Source organism: Oryzias melastigma, linkage group LG16 (genome assembly GCF_002922805.2).
Source record: "Oryzias melastigma strain HK-1 linkage group LG16, ASM292280v2, whole genome shotgun sequence".
Lineage (NCBI taxonomy): Eukaryota > Metazoa > Chordata > Actinopteri > Beloniformes > Adrianichthyidae > Oryzias > Oryzias melastigma.
In genome coordinates this window covers 29,873,008-29,883,797 of record NC_050527.1, presented here as the reverse complement: position 1 = coordinate 29,883,797, position 10,790 = coordinate 29,873,008, and positions in this window count along the sequence as shown.

The window sequence follows — 10,790 nt, the reverse complement described above, 5'->3', positions numbered from 1 at the left end:
TCTTTGTCTCATTAGATCTTTAAATGCATTTTTCTTTGTCATCTTCGTTCCTACTTACAGATAAGCGCCATATCTGTTTCTCTTTTCCTCTTCATCTCCCTCTGACGTCACATTTCCTCTGTTCTTCGATTGCGCTTTTATTTTATCGCCACACACACATCATGGCTCACAGATTAACAGTAGTTAGAGCTTCAGACAGACCAGCTTTTGTCTTGTGAAATTGTTACCAGCTTGCTTCCAGTCAGTTGGCTTTGACTGTTTTTGGGTGATAAATGACTTAACGTAGTCTTCTATTCACTTCCAAGAATCCCATTTGTCTATTCTTTCTCCTTAAGTGAGTGATCCATCATCTGTTGGTTTTTTGTTTATTCTTAAAGACCTCATTTGAACATGATTTGTACTGGAATCCATGTGGTACTATTTGTTTTCTGTTGTATAATTACTTTGTATTTGGGATGGAAGAGCTACCACCTCCCTTTGCCTTCATATTGCCAAACATTCTGCATGTTTCGGTTATTCCTATAAAACAGGATTACACATGTGCTTGGAACACGTGGCCAGAATTTTTTTTTTTTTTTCTTAGTTTTATGTCTCATATGAATCTTAAATTGAAGATATTTAGATGGTGGTGTGATTTTTGCAGAAAACTGGGTTTGTGTGGTTTTAACCAACCATCCTGGTCACATCTGGATGTCCGTCTCTTATTGGCCCTTTAACACAAAGAAAGACAGCATTGTTTAAAGTCCCCTGCACATATAAACATCCTGTTGGGTTTCATTTGTGTGCACGTGCAGGTGATTATCCTGCATGCATGCATATGTGTTTGAGTGGATAGATTAGTGTTAAACTCTGCTTCATTTTCCTTGGAGTTCATTCTTGCTGCTGCAGAACGCTGAAGGATTTCTGTAAACACACGACAAACTTAGTGAATCTTTCCGAATAGATCCGGGTTGTGACTTTACCTGTTGTCAGTGAGCACACAGTCAATTTATGACTGGAGCGAGCTGCTGAGGAAAACTCCCTTCTCTCTGTCCAAACAGCCACGCTGTCATAACACACATCATTTAGCAAGTCCTCGAAGAAAATCTGTGAGTTTGAGCTCTAAGCAGCACGTTCACACACGCAAGGAGCCAGGAGTTACCATGGAAACACTTTGCAAAATAAGCAAAACTTTGTCACATCTGAACCATGCATGAATCTTTGCTGACAGAGATGCTGCTTACACACAAATGAATGGGGTTACAACACACACAACTCACACACAACAGCTGTAAGCAGAGAAATAGAAGACGCATCCCTCTTCTTAGAAAGAAGACATCTGCTCCAACTGTGTCTAGACTTCCTGAAGTTTAAAAGCAACATTTGCTTCAAGTGTGTTTTCACCAGTGAAGTTAAAGCTTTGAGTTTCTCCTTTATTGTTCAGGAGCAGAAGCTCCTGCTTTGGTGACGTGAAACAAAGGAAGAGGTTTAGCTAAACTTCACAGCAGGTTTTTTTTTTACCTTTATTATAATAATTCAAATGAATACCAACAATTAGTTAACATTAGTTTGAAACAAGTTACTTGTAACTTGACACATTTCATATTTTCACATGATATTTAAGGTGACTTTGATCAAATTGCCAAATCCTCTTCATAAAAAGTGTTGGAAGGATTTAAATTTTTGGTTGCTGCATTTAGATGGAACATGAGCCAGAGCAAACAGGGTGGAACCGGCGCATTAAAGTGTAACTACATCAGGGTGCAGCGGCTCCATCACTATCAGAGTTTTTCTGGCTCTGTGTGTGAGAAACAGTAACAATTGAGAAGGATTTGATGTCAGGAATGACAGGTGTAGATATGTGGGAGGCGACTGACGACCTGTTCAGAGGGTTTTCTGGCTTTGCGCAACAGTAGCTGTGATAGGCTCCAGCAACCATCTGACCCCAAAAAGGATTAAAAGGGTTTGGACAATGATGAATGGATGGACTATTCTTTTAACATGACAGAACCATTTCATTAACTTTTAAATTATCTTTAGATGTTTAGTAGATTGAGTTCAGGATGCAACAAAACAGGAGTAAACTTTAATGTTTTGAATGAGTCTGCATGTCCTCCTGACCCTCATTGATACAAATGTGCCTAAAAATCCCTCAGGTTCCAAAACTGCCATAATTTAGCATCTACTTGAAAGCAAAAGTAGCACTTTAAGGCCAAACTTTGAGACAGATACTTGTTGAAAAACACAAGAAATGGAAGTTCAATAAAAAAACAAAATCACAAGGGAACTATTAAAAGCAAATTAAATTTAAAAGATTAAATAAATATTCTTACAGTCTGGTTTCAAAAACATGCTGATTTTTAGTAACTATATATATATATATTTTTTTCAGAAGAACACTGAGTACATTTTATTTTAACCTTTTTATTTTATTCTGAGAGCAAAATTTCTCAAAAAAAGTATGCTTTTTTTATTGGCAGGTGGCTATCCCTCTCCAGTCTGAGCAACAATGTCACTGGGTCACCTTTACACTACTGTTAGATTTGGTTTTTTATATATTTTTGTCTGTTTTTAGAAGACCACATCTTGGTCACCTTATTTGTGACAAATGGGTCACAAATTGCAAAACTCAGCTTTAAAGAAAAATACGGGTCACATGACCTCAACTGTTCCTCATATATTGTGTAGATGTACTGATCTGCAGCTAACTGGGTGGATTGGTATTATATTTTTTGGAGTATAAGTATCATTTTTTTTGTTTTTTTTGCATAGTTTGGTCATGGGTGACCTGGCCATGAAAAATCCTAAAAACTCAATTGTAAATGCAGTTTTACCTTTTTCACAAGCAAAGGGAGATGCAGGATTTAACCAACATTAAGGCCGGTCGGTACATTCCACAACAGGAATCACAGAAAGTTAGTGCAACATTTGGACTTGTTCAGTGTGGCTTCAAATTAGAATCGTCCTTGACTGTTTTCATTGTAGCAACACCCTCATCCTCACAATTATACCTTACAGGGGTTTGATCATTATTTTGCAAAGTTGTACAAGAAAAATCCCGTCTTGTGATCATCCTTATTTGTTTCTGTCATCCAGAAACGTGAGAGGTGAATGCTGTCACCCTGCATGATGCTGCTTCTCCTCCATCAGCATTCACACTCTGGCCAACAGCTCCCATGAGACTATTTCAAAGGCAGCTGAGACTTACCAAAACCTGCCTCTTGATGAAGTCTGTGTCAGAGTGACACACACACACAACATTCGCACTGGCGTACCGCTCACGCTCTCGGACTATAGAGTGCCGTCTGTCGGCTTTGCCGGCTGACATCACCTCTTTAAAAGGTTCACCTTGTGTCACCCTGGCAAGGGCCTTGTTTGAACTGAGCTCAGCTAAACATACTGCTGGTGAAGGGAGGACTGGTGAAAAGAAGCCAGAGGTCCTGAAAAGGAAAGTGTACCCAGACCACGAGATTGGGCAGAGGAGTTTTGCGGTCGGTTCTGAAATGAGAAAATATTGGGGCACAGAAGAGTTTGAGATCTCCCTTTCAGCCGTTGCACTCACTATGAGAAACTGTCCCAAGACCGAGACTTCAAGACCGAGACAGGAAACTGCTCATTTTGTGGCTTGGTTTATGATTCATTTACTTGTTCCAGGTGGACACAGTGCTTACAGACAACTCCGACCGTGTGAAAATGAGAGCAAATTTTGAAGACAAGACAAATATGACAAGTTACTCCAAACGGGGAAGCTCTGTGGACTTAGATTGAGTTTTCACACATTGACTGCTTTTTTTTCTATATTTATGTAAATTTACATCATTCAACCTTTTTTCCTCAAACCGGTTTGGTCCTCTTGATCGTCTGCAATGCATTCCATTTGAAGTGAACTACACCAGTTTCATTGCAGTTGCACTTGGTTGTAAGCAGACCAGGGAACTTTAAGCAGTTCATCTGAGGAACTAACTGTGAATGCAGCTTGTATCTCCATCTCAGGATCCCTGCAGAGGAATGGGAGGAGCTGGCTGTGGTGAGGGTGACTTGAGGAGTCTCTGCTCAGACTGGGACCAACACAATCCAGCTCCAGTCAAACAGCAGAAAATGGAATAAATGGTTATAGAGAGAAAGAAGTATGTTAAAGTCATTTCTAAATAATGACCATCTAGTAAACACTGACAGTTTAGCATTAAAAAAAAGTTTGCTAAATATAAAACATGCATAACGAGTGGTCATCCACATAATTCTTATTCATGTATTTCCACATTAATGACCTTAAACTCTTGCCTCATTATTGTTGTTTATTCTAAATTATATTTAACTAACAATGTTTAAGTAATTTGAAGTAAATAAAGTAAGACTTGGTATGAAATGTCAAAATAATGTAAATCTTGCTCCAGACCTATTCTTTCATGGCTCTATTCCAATATATGAAAGACATGGTGCCATAGAGTTCCAAGAGTGGCCACAGAGAAAGAATATGGAGCTCAAAGATTAATAGCTGGAGCACACACATTCATGCAGTGATGGCGACTCTGTTGCCAAACACTGGCGCCAACCTGTAGCCACTAGGAGCATTGAGAGGCTCAAGGACACTTAACATGGGAATCAGGAATTTAACTTGCAGTATTTCAATCAGAGTTGGACCTCTTTAGTATGGCTGCCCAAAGTAGTTCAAGCCAGTCACTTATTAAATGTCATGTGACCACATTTTAAACAAATATCCATCCTTTCCATGCGGTGCAGTCAAGTAAACACAACAGTCATACATCTTTATTTGTTTATTTTTTTCAAGTTTTGTGCAGGTTGAAACAGCAGTGAATGAGTTAAAGTGTCTTAGCATTTTTTTTTATCATATCAGAACCATCAAGACCAGACATAGACACTCTTGTGGATGCTCTGTGGGAGGAAGCATCTGCTGAAAACTCAAGGCTAAAAGTGGAGAGTTTGCTAAATCCACACCGCCAAACCAGAAAACTCCTTGATGGGGAAACAGCCCAGTGTCCTAGAAAGTAAAAGATTTTAAGAAAAAATATTGGACTTTAGCAGAAATTTACAGCCTGCTTAATCTCTAAACAACAGGAAAATCACTATTTTACCCTTTACGGTTCAGTTTTCACTAGATTAACTAACAAAGAAGAGTCATCACCCATGTGCTTTACCTGTTTCCTGTCAGGGTGACTGGGGGCCCAGAAGCCTGACTCAGCCTTCATCTGGTGAGAGGCAGGGAACCCCCGGACAGGTCTCCAGTCCATCTCAGGGCCACACAGACACAAGGAGGCCATGCATCACACTCTCTCCCATGGTCAATTTGGAAGAACCACTGAACCCTGACATGCTTGTTTGTGGATTGTGGGAGGAAGCTGAATGCTCAGAGGCACGGGGATAACACACAAACTCCACAAAGGGAGGCCTTAAACCGGCAACGTTCCTGCTGTGAGATGACAGTTCTAAATCACAAAATGACGCCATTTATCAACAAGCAAAAGATCTCAGGAGTAAAACAAAGCATGTGTCGACTGTGAGTAATTTAACAGCTTAAATGGTGATTAAGTCGAAATACTGACATCATCTTTCCACTATTTTATTCATCTTTCTTGAAGGTTTGGGTATTTTAATGTTTTACACAAGAATAATAAAAATATAATTTGTTTTTTGTCAAAAAGATGTGTACATTGAATAAAAAATCATGTGTTTTATGGATAATTTGTTACAGTATTGTTCTGCTACTACATCTCATTTCTAGTTGAAGACCCCTTTACTATTTTTGGCTAAATTTGTTCAGGGGATTACACTTACAATAAAAAAACAAATCAATATTGCTCAGTCTAAGTATTTGTCCACAATAAAAACAGGTTTCCTAATTTATTTCAAAGGTCTCAAGCCCTTTAAATTATGTTATCGGTAATGTCAGACCTAATGGCAGTATTGTGTGACCCATTTTTGAAAAAATCCAGGGTTTCCAAATCTATTTTCCACTAGAATTGTGTATCTGGAAGAGGTTGATGATCTTCAGGGGTCTGTGAGCTGGGAAACAAGGTCTTAGTGGATTCCACAAAGAAAAAAATGAATTGACATAAAACATATTTCAGTGTTTTTAGCTATTAATTTCAGCATCTTCAGCTATCAGCACTAGCATCTTATGTGGCCAAAGTTAGTTTACAGCATTCACACTAACATTATCCCAGGTAATGCTATCTAGTTCATAATTATGTTAAAAAGTTACATTTTAAAAAATGTAGTTTTAGAGAGTTCAATAAATGTTTATATTGTTCGGCACACGAGCTAAGGTGTCTTTTGGATTTTGGCCTCTTGTGCGATTGAGTTTGACACCCCTGATGAATACTCTATTATTTTCACAAATTCGTAATATGTACTTTTTTGAAGTCCAATTGTTTGTTTTATTTAAACTTATTTTTTTACAATCTTTTTCAGAGGAAATGAAATAATAGATTTATGTGATTTTGCCATCGAAAATATCCATTTAACATTTATGTCCACAAAACTTTTTTTTTTCTAGTTCTAGCTAAGCTGAATAATATAGTTTTCTGTAATGAAGATTTTATCAGTTTCCTACTTGGGGGGGCTCTTGAAATCTTCTGTTCATATTAACTGCCTCTTCATTGCTCCAAAATTCACTTTTCTTCCACCTCCCCCACTGGTGTTCTCAGGGAGGTTGTTCAATTTGGAGAAGGCTTTACCCCCTACATTGACATCTGTGGCCTCCTACCAATGAATCACACATGAATCCTCACACACACACTGACAGGCATTTCTTCTCCCTGCCGGTGTTACCCCCCACTATCTGTTTCCCTGAAACTTACCCCCCCTCTAGGCTTTGTATTCTTTCTACTTCTCCTATGCTTTCTTGAGCAACATCTGATCATCTCTTCTAAAAGCCTAACATTTATGCATTTCTTTTTTCCTGCCCCCCTTTTCCCTAATGATCTTGTCTCCTGTTGCGTCAAGAACTTTATGACACTTTGGTTTGAAGCGACCCTCTTCACCTTTGGCCATCCAGAGTCCTTCCGTTGACCTCTGACTCACTGCAGAGGAGGTCTAATGTGCTGTGAAACCTTCGATTGTTTTTTTTAACCCTGTGGGGCCATCAGAGACCATGCCTTCTGTGAAAAACGACTCAAGACACTGTTGTTTTTTCCTAATTCAATCATAACAGTCATAGGAATGGCCTTTTTTTTTTTTTTTAAATGCATCACTTTGTTCCCTTTAAATAAGGTAGTAACACTAAGCTCATTGTCTGTTATCAACTCAGTCCTGAATCAATAAATTGGTTATTGTAAGAGAACGCTGTAAAAAAAACTTAAGAGACGGATGTTTATCTGCAATTATTTTGGGAAGTGTTCCTGTCAGAATGTCATGGAGGTGGCTACATGCACAGTTCTGTCACATGGCAGAGCAGTGTTATTCTGTTTAACCCTTGTGCTATCTTATGGGGTCCAGATGACCCGAGCCTTACATTGGCGTACTATCCCTCCAAAAAAATTAACTAGACACCAGTGAAATTTTATACAAAATTGATGTGGCAATAACATTTGAACCAGAACATTTGAACTTAATAAAGAATAGGATATCTGAGAGATTTCATAGTATCTCTGCATTAAGTCAATCAATCTGACAATACATCAAGCAGTGCTGCTTTGTAATTTACCAGTGATAATAAAGCATTTTGAGAGTTTTGAGCACTGTGTGTACCACAAGTTTGAGGTCAGAAAGCACAACCAAAGTATACTGTGCACGTAGGGTGCCAATCAAAGCTGCATGACTGATGTACTGTCATATGATCAGAACAATCAGCTGAGAAAGACTTCATTTTCTAAAGCCATGTTATCTTTAACTGGGTTTAAGGTCAAGTACCCCCTGTGCATTTATTATGACTCTTGAGGAGATTTATTTGAATATTAGTAGAACATAAATGGGGGAATAACTTATAATTATTTCATTTCCCTCCGTAGAGCACCAGACAAGTGTCTGTGTCAAAAGCAACACACTACTGTTTTTCTTGGCTTTTACGAATCTCAAAGTAATTCCCTGGTTCAGCTGGCTGGTGGCCCATAAACATACACAACATATGGTGAACATGAAGAAGCAGCTGGAGAGCAGAGCTAAGGAAGTGTGATGATGAAGCCAGAATGGTGTGAGGAAGAAAAGGATAGCACAGGGTTCAGTGTGTGCTCTTTTTTCCTGAATGATACCTGTGACAGTTTATGGTTATTGTAGGCTTAGAACCAGAAACCAACTTTTTACAGAAATTATTAGAACTCAATATATATTATTGATAGATAAACTTCATCAACTGATACCATTCTAGATTTAGGGCTAGCAGTTAGCGCTTTCGCCTTACAGCAAGAAGGTTTGAATCCTGGTGGGGACCTTTCTCTGTGGATTTTTCATGTTCTCCCCGTGCATGCGTGGGTTTTCTTCTGGCACTTCCTCCCACAGTCCAAAAACATGCTTCATAGGATGATTGGTTACTCTAAAGTGTCCCCAAGTTTGGATGTGTGAGGGAGGGATCGTGTGCCCTTTGCGACCTGTCCAGGGTGTACCCTTTGGGACCTGTCCAGGGTGTACCCTTTGGGACCTGTCCATGGTGGACACCACCTTCACCCAACAGTAGCCAGGAAAGGCTCCAGCAAACCTGTGACCCCAAAAGGAATACAATAGGTTAAAACAATTGATATATGGATGGATGCATAGTGGGCTTTTGTGTGTGTACTGATTTTGTGTGTCTAGAGTTTTGAAGAGGTCAATAGAAAAGTATCTAAGTAAAGGTCAAAGTCAGCGGGCCAGATCTGGCCTTCTGGGTAATAATATCCAGCCCGCCAGATCATTTTATATTATTGTTATTAACACCCCAATGTTATCTTGCACTGGTAATACATTGAAGCAAAAACTACGGAAGTTTATTTGAGCCATAACTCAAAGTATTATGCATTTCTTAATTGACAATTCAATTTGCAAATGTATCATGCAATTTGATCATGCATTTTCAATTGACAAGTCAATATTCAATTCAGGCTTTTAATACGAAAATACATTTTGTAATTTCAATTCAGTATTGCAATTTGAAAAATAAAATATTGAAAAAAACAAAATCAATTGCATTGCAAATGTTCATGGATTTTTGATGTCATAATTCAAATGGCAATGCATTTTGCTATTTACAATTCAATATTTTAAAATGACATTTCAATACATGTTCAATTTAAATTCATTTTAAAGTAACTTAAAATCTGATGCTCGGTTTGTGTCAAAGCTCAAAATATCTTGCAAACAGCCCCCCAGCCCAACCCCCCTGCTGTAATACATTCTCGTTTTCATAGCGTGGGGCTTTTTCTCTTCCAAAATTCAAATTGATATGCAACTATCAAACACTCATCAGGGCGGGGCCTTCCACCTCCCTACATTTCCTTTGGTCGAGCAAATAAAAATATTAAAGACTCAACTAACCAGTGGAGTTGTTTGGCGTCTGAAGTTAGAGGAGAGAATGTGCTAAAAAAAAAAAAAAAAAGCCCTTCTCACCGCGACGTGGTTTACCCTCGCAGGTGAGGACTTATTATCCCTCCGTTTGGGGGGTTGGATTTAAAAAATAAATTTCCTGGACACTCTTACACTAAAACTCCCACTTCAAATGGAGGGGAAGGGGGAAATGCAACGGAGAAGGGAAGAATTTGGATTGGGCCCTAATGTCTATGACTGCACTCCAGAATAAATAATAATAAACAAGAATATTAATTTCCAAATAGACCGCCCCACACACACAAAAAAGGCCCCGCCCCCCTCACATCTTCCACAGCTTTAACTGATGGAGATAAACACTGGGCATCAGAAGTCCTTTAAAACGGATCACTTTGTTTAAACCAACACCAGGTGTCCAGACCACTACAGCTGTTGTTTTCTGATGTAATTCAAGGAAAAGTTTAAAATTTCATCAATAGCTGTTCACAATCAATAAACATCCTGATATCCTGATGGGTTCATTTGTTGTATTTCCAGATTGTTTAAGTACTCATAAAATAGTTTAACTTTGACCCACTTACACCACAAGTGAAAAGCAAATTGGCTTGTCAGTTGATATCAACAATAACACTGAGAAGGATTAGCCGCTGTTATTAATTTTGACTTAGTACGAATAGCTGTTGTGAACATTTTTATGCAATCATTTTATAATAAGTAAAGCACAATTAGCACCCTTTAGCTTACAAAAGATTTTCAGCCAAGAGCTGTGACACAAAGCAACAAATGTCAAGTCTAAAAGCTGCACACATTAGTGACTGCTGGTCATGAGACACCTCTGACACGGAGTGAGAGGAAAAACTACCTGTCATTAACTGTACTGTGGCTATGAGAGTGACTGCAGAAATACACAAATCTGCTTCGGCTGGCTGAGGGGAAGAGTCACCGGCTGCATCATCTTCAGATGGTCTTGAAGCAGATAAAACAATATTTACCTCATATTAGAGTCTCAATGGAATTGGAAGGGTTTGAAGATGAAATGCATTTTGTTGTATTTGGCAAAACTACAACAGAGGTATACAGAGAAAACAGTTTTATAAAAACATTCTGGTTGGATATACCTTCATATCAGACAGATTGAACTATAATCCTCTCTACTTTCTTCGTACCTGCTTCATTGATTAAAATTACAGAACCACTGGAGCCTGCTCCAGCTGTTTTGGATAGCGCAGACCCTGAATAGGTCACCAGCTAATCCTAGGGCCACACATGAAAAGATGAAACCACACACACTTACTCCTAAACGACGAGTCTGAGCCACCAATTAACCAGTGAAACGTGTT